The sequence below is a fragment of the Rhipicephalus microplus genome, chromosome 7 (assembly GCF_043290135.1).
Source record: "Rhipicephalus microplus isolate Deutch F79 chromosome 7, USDA_Rmic, whole genome shotgun sequence".
In the NCBI taxonomy this organism is placed as follows: domain Eukaryota; kingdom Metazoa; phylum Arthropoda; class Arachnida; order Ixodida; family Ixodidae; genus Rhipicephalus; species Rhipicephalus microplus.
This window is the reverse complement of record NC_134706.1, coordinates 99883221-99895954: the sequence shown is the minus strand read 5'-3', so window position 1 is coordinate 99895954 and position 12734 is coordinate 99883221. Positions and strand designations below refer to the sequence as shown.

Here is a 12734-nt window from a genome sequence, read left to right as displayed (position 1 = left end):
TAGCAAAGAAAGTTTCCCATCTATGCAGGTGGCAGTTGCAGCTTATGTTGGCAACAAGTCAATGAAGATCGACCAGTTCTTCAGCAATACACACCCTCGTGAACATGTTGTTCTTGGAAGGTAATGGTTAACAACAAATAAACTAATAGTCCATGCCTCCCCCCCTGCATCTGTCTGCAAGGCACTTTCAAGCACTGTTTATTTAGAAGCTATGCCATGTTGTCCAGCAGTTAAACTCAGTCTTGGAACAAGCTGCACTGGTGGCAATAGCAGTCTCCCCACTTTGCAGTCTTCAAGCCTCTGAACTCTTTCTGCCCATTTTGCCAATAAGAGTGCCGTTGCTATAACCTAGTGTACTTTGTAGAAGGCCTTCCTCCGATCATGCGCAGATGTGCGTTCCGCGAACGTATATCCCAAGGTATGCCGAAAAGCACTGAAGATTTGAGTGAGGTAATCAGTAAAGTATAAAGCAAAAATATGCGACGGAACTTCCATGGGCAAAACAAAAAAACATAGCCACCGAAGCCCGAAGAACGTAAAGAGGATGTTGCTTATGTTTTCCATGCAACATGTTCCGACACACAGCTTTTTGAACGCTGCTGACTGACAAGAAATAGCTGCAGCCTGAACAATTTCACTATGCTAATTTGTGTACATAGGTGAGAAAACACAAAACTTCTAGAATCGTGGTCCATTCGTTACCATATATCAGCTTCCAAGAACCCCGGTCTTCTACCTATAAATGTTTACAATAAAATATGTGACCAGTGGAATGGTTGAAATTAGCACACTTATTGCCAGCATATACTGAGAACAGTACCTGTATAGATGGCAAAATTTTCATGTCATTTTGTTATTAATTGCTGTGCGATGTCAGAGTACACAATTTACAGTTAAGCAATAATAGTGAAAATTGGGCTAGTTGGATACTTGGGAAGTGAGAACAGCGGAAAAATATAGACAACGACAGAGGAAGTGACCACCATTCTGAACTCGCTACTAAAATTTATTGAAAGATACACGCACATATATCAAGCATTCGACCCGGTCACGTGGAAAACCAGAGGCATGTGCGCATCAAACAAAACAAGGTAATAAACAATCCTAATGATATCGATCATCAACACGTGTGTAACAACCACGAAAACAACAAAAAACACACCTTCCTACATGCCAAAAACGTACGCAAGTGTCCCAACAAACTAACACTCACTTTAACACGGCAGCGCTGAATCCAGGTACCGAACTTCGTTTTCACGAAGGGTCACACACGGCTTGCTTACACACTTTTCCCCGTCCCTTTCAATAAAGAAAGCCTCCATCACTTCTCTGGTGCACTCATCCTCATGTCCAAACAAACAAATGGCTTTATCTGCCAAAGGTTGGCAGCCACACTTCCTACAATGAGCTGACAGGTGCGACCCGCCAGCTGCCGTTAAAGAGGTTAAGTGTTCTTTTAGTCTCACGTTATTGCAGCGAACGGTTTGTCCTATGTAACCCGCCCCCCCCCCCCCCCCCCCCGCATGACAATGGCAACATATATACAACACACGATTTACACTGACATATCTTTTTTTTTTATCTTCTCCGGACAGTACGAGCAGGTCTTTCGCAAACCCAAACTGCTTTTGACACGTGTTAACAAATGGAGGACAACTTTTCAGAAGCGGACAACACCACATGTACCCCATACCTATTGGCCACAATTTTCAAGCAATGTGAAAACTTGTGCAAGTAGGGTACCACAACTGGTTTCTTCTCATTGCGCACGCAATGAAACCGGTTAAGTGCACCAGAGAAGTGATAGAGGCTTTTCTTTCATTGCAAAGGAGGAGCAAAGGTGTGTAAGCAAGCCGTCTGTGACCCTTCGTGAAAGAGAAGTTCAGTACCTGGGTTCAGCGCTGCCATGTTAAAGTTAGTGTTAGTTTGTTGGGAATGTTGCGTATGTTAATCGCAAGTAGAAAGGTGTGTTTTTTGTTGTTTTCGTGGTTGTTAAACACGTTCTGATGATCAATATGATTTGGCTTGTTTAGTACCATGTTTGCTTTGATGCGCAGACGCCCTTGGTTTTCCACGTGACTGTGTCGAGTGCTTGATATACGTGCGTGTATCTTTCAGTAAAGTTTAGTTGCGAGTTCAGAGCGTTGTCGTCTCTTCCTCTGTCCTTGTCTATATTTTTGCACTGTTTTCATTTCCCAATTACAGTTAAGGCACAAATACAGAGTGTATGGGGGTAGTTTGTGTGTATGCACTGTGCTGCTTTATCTTGCAGATGTGTGAGTCATAACTGCTGCAGCATGCCAAATGAACAATTTAATGCACTACTACACGCACCTTTGAAGTACAACTTTGGAAGTACAACTTTGGCAGATGTATTCAGAAACATAATTGTCAGAAGTGCTGAAAGCACGCTTATGAAACTATGTACATGGCCCATGAACAGCTCCACTTTGCTTCTTTGTGTATGTCTGAAAAGGAAGTACGAAAAAGAAATATTGTAGCAGCAGCAATGTTCAGAGTGTAAACCACTATGGTATCTACTACGTACGTCCCCTCTGTTCACACCACTATTTCATAAATTACAAAATCAGATGTTATTCATGGAGAAGAACTGATCACATGCAGAACAAGCAGCAGGATGCTACCAAGACCTATTGCTATAGTAGACAAACACACTATAGTAGATAAACACACACATGTCAAACACACCACATGCTAACTGCAGAACAAAGAATAGACTAGCATAACAAATTCCGAATAAACAGTGCCATAGTGTGGCAGTTACAATTTCTATAACTATTAACACCATAGAGAGTTATGTGAGGTGAACAAAAGAACTTTGCATTATAATAAGAAATCTTACGCCAGACAAAGCCTATTGTAGACCACTGCAAAGGCCTACGTGTGGCAGGGAACATATTGTAATGGCACTTTTGCAGCGAGAAACAGGAGCTGTGAGATAAGAGGATCAGGACTTTGTTGTCGTAGCCTCAATACACTCAGTACTCTGCTGCTGCTCAACCCATCCAGCACTCTGTAACTGCTCGTGACAGAGTGCTAGAAGGGTACACGTCGCCTTATTCATAAGTTCATGTTGGCGGTATTAGCCTGATGAAGACAAAGAATAATGCATCAACACAAATGGTGAGCAATAAATTAAAAAGCAAGGCTTGCATATATAGCTTTTTTTAAATACAGACATGACAGTTGTACATCTTATTACGGCAGGAGCTATCATGGAGATGGGGGCTTGAATGAGTGTCATATTGCTGAAATAAGTGTGTTGTTCAAGCCAAAGATTGAATAAGACAATGTGTCTAAGTTGTGGCATCAACCTAATGTAGTTTGCTGCTTGAGTAAATAAACGTTCTGTGGTCAAATAACAAGCTCTAATATTCGTTAACTATTCTTTTTCATCAGGTATACGTCTCAACACATTCATTACAAATCCTAAATTTGAAAGCAAACGCTTCTATTGCAATAATACCGGGTGCAAAACTAAAGCTGCAAAGAACAAGGCATTTAGCAGGGGTCTGGCTGCTCGACAGTTCTATAACACTATGTCCATGATGTTATAATGAGTGATTCGACAAGGGGACATCCAATTACCAGAGCAGCGAACCTTATTACGGTTACTGCCACAACTATGACACACGATTTTAAATCAAACGTACCAAACAACCTAACCTTGAAAAATCTCCTGACTTCAAAAACAATGTTCTTTTATTGATTTGACCCTCATTTAAGCCCCCTACCCCTATCATCGTCTTAACTTCTGCCATATTAAGACAATTGTCACGTAGTGCGTGATAGATTTTTAAGATTTGGGCAGTAAGCCTTTCTTCTCAATTTGTTGCTCACCATTTACGTTTATGCTTTAATGACGGTGTTATCAGCCGAAAAACCCAGGGTAAAATAGTGTGAAGGAGTCTTCAATTTTTAGAGTCAGAAGTATTTTCAACTCCTGGTAAGTGCCCTTAAAACATTTTAATTTTATTCTACAAGAAACAATCACTCTTGTAAAAAATGTACGAAAACACTTCAGTTTGACATGTTTGGTTTCATTGATATGTCGGGTTTAACATTGATTGATATGTGAGGTGTAACGCCTCAAAAGTACCATATGATTATAAGAGAAGCCATAGGGAAGGGCTCCGGAAACTTCGACCACCTGGGGTTCTTTAACGAGCACCCTTATCTCAGCACACGGGCCTACAATATTTCCGACTCCATCGGAAATGCAGCTGCCGCAGCCAGGACTCAATCTCGCGACCTGTGGTTGAGCACCCGAGTACCATTTTGCCATGTTTCTTCATGACCAACATTAGCATAAATTGAAAGAAAAATTATTTCAACACCATAGCCATGAAATTTTGGTGACGAAGAAACAGACTGTGGTAAAAGCCTGAAGCAACAATCTAGTTTGAGGTATTTTTCTCCAATGGTTTGAAAGTTCTCTGTTGTATTAGAAAGATTTTCCCCCAAAATAGTTCTGGAACAACTTCTTCCCATATTGAGGCAACAAAGCACGAGTTTTCGAAATATTTCAAATGGTCAAGAAACAAATTCACAGACTTACATGACAAGATCATGAACTTGCAAATACTTAAAGGTTAATGCTCAGTCACAGTTTCTGAGGCAGCGCGATGGCTTCTATGTGTCCATCTGTACTGCCTTTTGCCGCCTTGGGGTCAGTTTTTTAGAGGGTCTGCCGAGAAAAAAACAAAACGTTACACTTCACTTTCTTTTGCATGCCTCATGTAAGAAAATTTCACCTTTTTGGCCTCATGAGGTAGCAGTCTCGAATGAATGCTAACAGCTGTTGCTTTATGCATGTATATCTCACACCCCATTAGCAGGCACAGAAATAATGCCCAGTTATTGTTATGTAAGAGGTCCAACAGAAGAAGACAGAAACAACATTTTACACTAGACATAAATTTAGCTTCCTAGAAATCACTCAATCACCAATTTTTCCTATGCGTTATACGCATACATGTTGAAAAGACTAGGCGTGCATACAAGGCCGCAGGTGAGCCAGGACACTTCTAATGCCAGCTAACAATGAGAAGGCAGACTAACAGAACATATAAGACAGTTAACCAGAGGCCTATCATTCAACCTATTTCTATGTCACGACGTAAATGTATGCCCAAATTATAATCAGGCAATTTTGTACAAGCACAGAAATAAAGAAATGATTCTGATGGTTGAGGCTTGGCTTAGCGACATGTGCTAGTGCACGTGTGAGCCAACTATCGAATAACTCAACGAAGAAATCAAGTGCTGAGCACGTATCCCTCACTTAAACCAACTGGCTGAAACTTCATCGATATCTTCACTTGCCTTGTTTCATTTGTTAGTTAATGTCATTTTTTTCACTTTGTGTTTGTGGTGGCTTGACTACTCTTTCGAGTCAATGTTTGCATGCCCTGTTTTTTTAACATGAATACAAAGCTACTAAGCAGCTCACCTCTCCTATTTGAAATAAGTATATAATCTAGAATTACGACTTTGTTCATTTGTTGTAACAATAATAATGTGGTTCTGAATGTGAATGTCAAATCAAAAGCACTTAAGCCACTAGCATCTTTGCCTTCTTCAAAAGTGCAACTGCTGCCCTAAAAATAAAATTCACTCAGTGGGAGGGAGGGTCAAATGGTAGCATAGCTGTAAGCGACGTAACATCAACTTTAGGACTAGGAAAAAAGCTCTAAATGAAAGCAAGACACGCAACTAGCAAGGCGCCACATATTATCTAGCCTAGAATCTATTTCTGGTAACCTAGAATGCTGTGGCACCGCCCATGTACCTCGGAAACTGTTCAGCCTTTCTTTCTGAACCAAAGCTTAGTAGAGTCACTATATATATATATATCTACAGATTGCTCTGAAAATAGCTGTAAAGTTGCCTAAACGCAAAAGCTAAAGGACCAAAAAAGCTCCGAGACTAATAAAATATTAAACACTTAATGATGCAAGTACAACCAAAACACCCTTTTTGATGTGCTGGATGAAATATATTAGGTAAACAAAGCAGCAATGAACTGCCAGCTATGTAGCTACAAAGCAGGAGAAAGAAGGAGGCTCTAATGCCATGAAAAATTCATGAAATAATTATGAGCAGGAAAAGCTTAGTAATTCTGAATCCACAACAAATGCGAATTTCCACTACATCAGTACTTAACGCTTGTATTTAGACTGGTGACTGCATAGGTCGGAATTCGGAGTGCTGTATGCAATATTTCTTTCAAAATTATATTCTCAGACAAAGTGAGAATTTTGCTTCATTGAACATTTCGTGTCCTGCAAACCTTTGCTCGTGATGGTACATATTGAACATACAGAATGTTTCCTATAATGAACACATAACTATTGACAGAAGCTGTAGGCAATTTCACCGATGAATATTGTAAAATATAAACCAACAAAGCCAAGCAGTGCATAGATTGACAATTCATATTTGAACTGTAAAAAGCTGCTAAACAACCCCCTCGTCTGAAATTTCTGATAACTACAAAATTGTGAAATGTGAGCACGTTGCTACAAATTTTGTGTTCACATGATAAATTGATGAAATCACAGCCAATAAAACACACATTGTAGCTGTTTTCAGTTTCTTAGTCGGCTTCTCCATCGTTCTCAACGTGAAGAGGGGTAGGCATACGTTACCATCATGACTACAGTCACATGGCAACAAAACATTACGTCTGTGATTGTGCAATGAACATGCAGCCATCAACTAAGCAAGGCCTCGTTGATGTACCACTGCGCTAGACCGGCAAGGTGAGTAAGTACTGTGCAAGGCATAGGTGAGATAATCAAATATGCAGCATACCCCACAACGACACAATCTATACAGCGTAATTTTAGGGCCAGAACACTAATTCATATTGCAGAGAGAACCAATCAACTGTCATTGCAAAATCACATCACTTCGCTTACGAAGAGTATACACTGGCCAGGCAATGAAGGGGTCACCCAAATTGTTTTTCAAAATGAACTTTCTTTGACCCTCACACAATGCGATTGCTGCAGCAGTCTGTATGAATTAGCAATATGGTCTGGAAGGTTATAAAAAACAAAGACAGAGCCAAAGCCGCCTATTGACCTTTTGAGAAAATGTAAAACACACTGTGCAGGGAATTACTTTTGCAGACATATTCTTATAAGCTATAAAATTGACAATTTTATCATGCCTACTCTATGAAACGTAGAAATGCCTCACACTTTGCAAGAAGTTTACTGTGGGGGCTGCACTGTCTGCGTAGGCCAGAAGCGACCGGTTCATGGCTCTCAGGCATCTGATCCGTTCGTTGAACAGAACTTGTGGCTCACATCCTTGTAGCACTGCGTTTGTGAGGTGCTTCCTGCAATAACAAAAGTAGTACAACAGAATTATGCTCTTTAAACTATTCACATGAAATCTACATTGGTACTTTTAAAAACGTTCAGCTATAGACTGAACCACAGCAATACTCTCTTCTGTTATAAGGGAGTACCTTATTGCTTTCTCTGGCCTGGTTTCTTCTTTTCACCCATGAGACAATCCAGGAGAAGTGAAGCTTTAGTCGGGGAAGAAGCAGTTGAAAAGCATGAATTTATTATAAAATATAAAAGTTATGGAACGTTTTTGCGCTATATCAGAGATCATAACTCTTGTAATGTCCCACGACCAAGAAATGAGTTAGCTAGCTGTGACGTTAAGGTGTCACAAAATAATGGAGTTTCTGGAAAATGCTATGTACAGGTAATTCTGCTTTTGAAATTTGCTGTTACTATTCACTCTGTAGCTGCAAGTGCCTGGTGATTCTACTCGACTGCACTTAGCGAACCTGTGTAATGATATTGAAAGACTGAGAAAACCGAGTTGTCACTTAGCTGTCCCAGTCACAGCATCATGTTGCTTCACAATAGGGTTCCTGGTATGCATGATGCAGATGCATGAACATTGTGGCTATGTCGCATCAGAGTGAACATGATCGACATCTGATCAAATCGCATGAGTAGCTGAAAAATTCTCCATTGTGCAATTAGCTGTAACAATGTCGTATTGCTAGCTACCAGTCGCTTCACTGTATACCCAAAACAAATTTTGGCACCAGCAAGATTTCACAGTGTATACAAGCTTTTGAACACAGTATTCAATGATACCAGCTGAATTCTCTATTTTTATATCTCGATGTGTGAACGTGCACACAGTAGCGAGTAATTGCACCAAGTAGAAGAGTCCATTTTAGGTATTCTATAAAATTCATAACAAGAATCGGGCACATCACTCAAGCCGGTTGTTCAGCATCACAGGTGAAAGTGTGCTTGCAAACGTACACAAAAAATTAGCAATTTACCTTGAAAAACAATGAAAACCATGTTTATGTTTGGCAGAAACAAATGGCATACATTAAACACAGCTAAAGACACTGCAATGACAAGGCTGTAAATTTAAATTGGGTTTCTATTCTTCTCACTATGCATGCATTTACAAGAAAGATAACAATGCTTATGGCAAGAAACAATATATTTTCACAGTTTTTGCTAAACTCCTCTTGCCAGTACCCCATTATACAGAAAGGCATTATTCTGCGAAACCAAGTCCTCTTTCCAGCCGAAAGGCACTCACCATGGTGAGAAATCGGTGGAGTACTCTTCTACAGCATGGTTTATTGGAGCTGAAAACTATTATAAATAAAATTTATTGTTTTAGCTAGCAAGAACCTTTCTACTGTTGTTTATGTGAAAAAATTCGTCTCAGTGGGAGCTGACAAAAAGAAGGGCCACATATTAATGAGTGCAAAAACACAGTGACTGGTTGTGCAGCACTTTCCAGTTATGCTCATTTATGAAAATCATTGCACTTTTCCCTCAAATAAAGGTTGCACATAATTAACACTTTGGCATGAATAATGTCATGTTGGTAGGTAGCGTACATCCTGATGTTACTCTGTGTACCCTGACTTATTCTGCAATATTTTTACTTCAACATGATTAGCTCAAAGCAACTCTTCTTTATTAAATGGAACTTTGTACATTACCTTTGAGTTAACCACAGATGCTGAATGAGCACCTCTTATGGGATGCTTGGCTCACCGTGTGGTCAGCACTGCACAGTTCGTCAGGGCACTCCTCTTTGCTACCTGCAGTACGCAGCAAAAAACTCAGGCATTCGAACGAAAACAAAGGAAGTATGGCACCAGCAGCATATCGTTCTCTGGATATTGAAAGAGGGGAGAGAGAGTTCAGCATTGTTCTTCTAAAGCTGACACAAATGCACTAACTGTTTTAGTCTCGCGCATAAACAGTATAAAGATAGTGAAAATGGTTAGAGGAGACAAGCGGCTTCGTTTTCGAAATCCTCCAAAGAAGGTAGAAACACTCACTTGAGATTTTACAATATATATTCTGTGCCATCTTTAAAATTTAAGCAAAGTGCGGTATTTCACGAACACTTGCTCACTAATAAGCCAATGTGAAACGGTAACGTATTGCACTAGGTAGCTATCCCGCTGGTGCTTCTGAAATTTCCTGAAGTTGCACAGACAGCAAAGAGGTCTGGCCAAATTTCAGTATACCCATTCCCACAAGCATTCTTGGCTCAACTTCAAGTGACAGCACCAAATGAAGTCATTTATTATTGGCATGCGACTATTGCTAAGTTCCTAAGCATTTGAATAAAAATGCAAGTATATTCCAGTTTCATGTTCGATTTCTAATAATACTGCTTCCGCATGTCCCCTTTTTTCTGATGCTGGGTATCGAGACAAAGGCAAAATATTTTTAAAGTGTTACAATATGTTTACCAGCAAGAATCATACTACCTTATACCAAGTAGTGCTAGTGATATCACTGCAAACATTGAAAGCAATGACAACGGCCTATTTCAGAGACCTTCACAGTCTTTCATTGAGCTGCAGTTAAAGGCGGCAGCCACTAAATCAACTTTGAACCCCTTCTTTCAGAAACCGAGTGAGCGGCTTTTCTTCAAAAAACTTCTAGGCGCAAGGTGCAGACATTGACAGAAGTAGGTATAACCCCGGCAACGGGGACTATACCACTCGGAGTTGATGTACTGACACTCCTGCCAAACCGTTACAGCGAAAGCAGCTTCTTCGTCCCTTTTCGCCCTATGAGCTTGGGAAGCGCCGTGGCTTACGCGCTGTGCATCCATCGTGGTTGCTCAAATCAGGCGATCTCCTCCGTATGGTGTTTCCGTTTTGTTCTTTTTAAATATATTTTTAAATAGCCAAATATTGAGAGCTGCGATGCTCCATGGCATAGGCCACTGTCGCCCAATTGAGACGAGAAAATCACTATCGGACACTGCGAAAATCGGAGACTGTGAAAGAGCCAAAAGGTCAACAAGCTTGACGTAACTACTGCCGGCACAAGACCTGCAAACTGTGAAATAAACGCTGCCGGCGGAATATGCCGTGCTAATATTCGTAAGTGCAATATTGCAATAAGATAAAGCCCAGCTGTCACATCCCTGCTAATCAAAGTGGCTTGTTCATCTACACGAAACACGCCAACTGAACTTCGGTCGTGTCGCCTGATAATGCAAGCGCAACTGAAAGTATTGGATGTACAGTTTTGTCGGCCACTCGACCGGGACGTAGGGGAATTTTCGTCAAATGTAATGCAATGCGTACTGTAACAGGACACGTGACAGCAGCTATCAAGCCCACACCGCTAAACCCCTGGTAACCAACTTCGCGGTCAGGGACACGTGACACCGCTGCACAGAATTCGCAAATACGCCGAAGCCGCGCGCAAAAAAAAAACGCTTTCGAGTAAACCTCTGCGTGACTTCAAAGCAGCGCAAACATTCAAGGCATGAGCATTTTGTCGGCAGTCGAACAGGCCGAAAACGGAGAAAATTCACGAGATCCGTAAGATAGAAGTTACCTGATAGCGAAATCCACAAAACTTGTTCGCTGGTCAGCTTGACGGGAAAGCTCCGACACAATGGTGACTCGAAGCAGTGAAGTTAACAAAACCTTGCGCTAAATTCTGGTGGCATATTGTCCGCCTTGACGCAACCACAGGTTAGCCGATCAGAATAGGACAACGAATACACGTCTTGGTGTCGCAAATCGTCGTTGAACATGGTCGTTTCTAACGAGTCCTCGACCACGGTGTTCCGCCGTGACAAGTGTCCATGTTGGCTGGCGAGCGCCACGCATTTGCGACATTGCATGCACCGCGTACATACATCACGTGACCACGTCGGAGAGATGTGATCGCGAGCCTGTCTGGAAAAGCACGGCCGCCTGGATCGGCGCGTGCGGCGGGGTTTTGGCGTCGGGAAGGGGCCTACGCTCTGAGGAGTTTCTTGTTTAAACAATATCGAAACCATGTTTTGCGGTTGCGGTATAAGCTCGTTGTACTCGCTACACACCCCAATTATGTACAATAACCTGTGTAGTGAGAATAACACAGTTCATAGAAACGGTGAGGCTCTCGTAGTTAGCTTTCGCATGCAAAAACATTATAAGTACACCATGAACTTATACGTACGCGCTGTTTGACTGACGAGATCAACTAACGCATTAAGTTGTGCGAAGCACGTATGCGCTATTTTTTGCCTGCAATTCCGACCAATTTTTTATTGTTAAGTGAATAAACAGAAAAAAACTTCCTTACCGAGGAAAAAAGGGATTGTGCACCAGCTCTGTTATTTCAACGCACTCGGTTTTCTTTTTCATTTGTTGTTGATTGCGCAATCTGACAACCCTGAAATGCTTGATGACAGGACATATAAATTTTCACATCAGAGGGCCACAATAATTAGAAAATTCCCGCAAGCTCACTGCAACGCGTGGAACCCAACATTACATCGATACTGCTTTTAACGACATATAAGTGATAATAATGAGATGGAACCACCAATGTTTATTTGATATCTTTGGCAAAACAACCTGCTTACAACAATGCCGCTGTGCCGCATCATGAGTTATATCAAACAAGTGTAGCTGCTGTGTGTTCATGCCAAAAATGGGGGGAGGGTGCACCTGGCGTGTAATCCTCGGAAAAAAGAAGAAAATGATAAATGTATGCGTCCTAACATCTTTCTAATTTTATGAGGGACTCCGTGTGGTAGTGGTCTCTAGAAATTTCACTATCTGCCATTTGAAGAGATAATGAGAAAAATTACGAAAAATTGACGAAAACGAAGAAATCCTGTTAGGAAAGCGCGAATGTTCCGCTAAACAAAAATCACGTATTTTTGAGTATTGTGGTTGTATTTTCGGTAGATTGTCATCGCGTGGCGGCAGCACGTGACCCTTGCTGTCAGATTTTCCAGAGCGCACGCAGGATGCAGCTAATCAGACCGACTCTTCCCTTTTTCCACCCCTCCTTTCATCTTTCTCTTTCCTTACATAAGAGTGCTGATGCTTTATCTCCAAGCCGGGAGCATTATTCGCTGCCTGTGCCATTCGTAGTGGGTTCGTTCCATGCCCAACATACCAGCAATTTTATCGACCACCTGAAATCAATTCGAAGAATTAATATGCTGATTTGAATGACTGAATATTTCGGGAAGAAAAAAATGTGTTCACGTGATTGCTTTGCGAATTCATTCAAAGTTTGTATGGCTGTTGTTCATGAAAACAGTTTATTTAGGGGCGAAGATTCTTAAAGCGCACTCTGAGCCGAAAAGGACTAAGGTGGCCATTGCATTGGTCTTTTAGGGGACTAAATGGGCTGCCACAGATTTTGAACCAATTTTGGACTAAC

At 41.3% G+C, this 12734-nt stretch overlaps 1 long non-coding RNA gene across 1 annotated transcript; it reads right to left on the bottom strand.

Moving 5' to 3' along the window:
* Positions 1-2216: 2216 nt before the first annotated feature.
* On the bottom strand, positions 2217-11110 carry LOC142767025 (uncharacterized). Its single transcript, XR_012884717.1, has 5 exons — positions 10902-11110; positions 9032-9133; positions 7228-7369; positions 4580-4708; positions 2217-2468 (listed from the first exon to the last, which is right to left on the bottom strand). It is a non-coding gene; the product is annotated as an uncharacterized LOC142767025 (long non-coding RNA).
* Positions 11111-12734: the final 1624 nt, after the last annotated feature.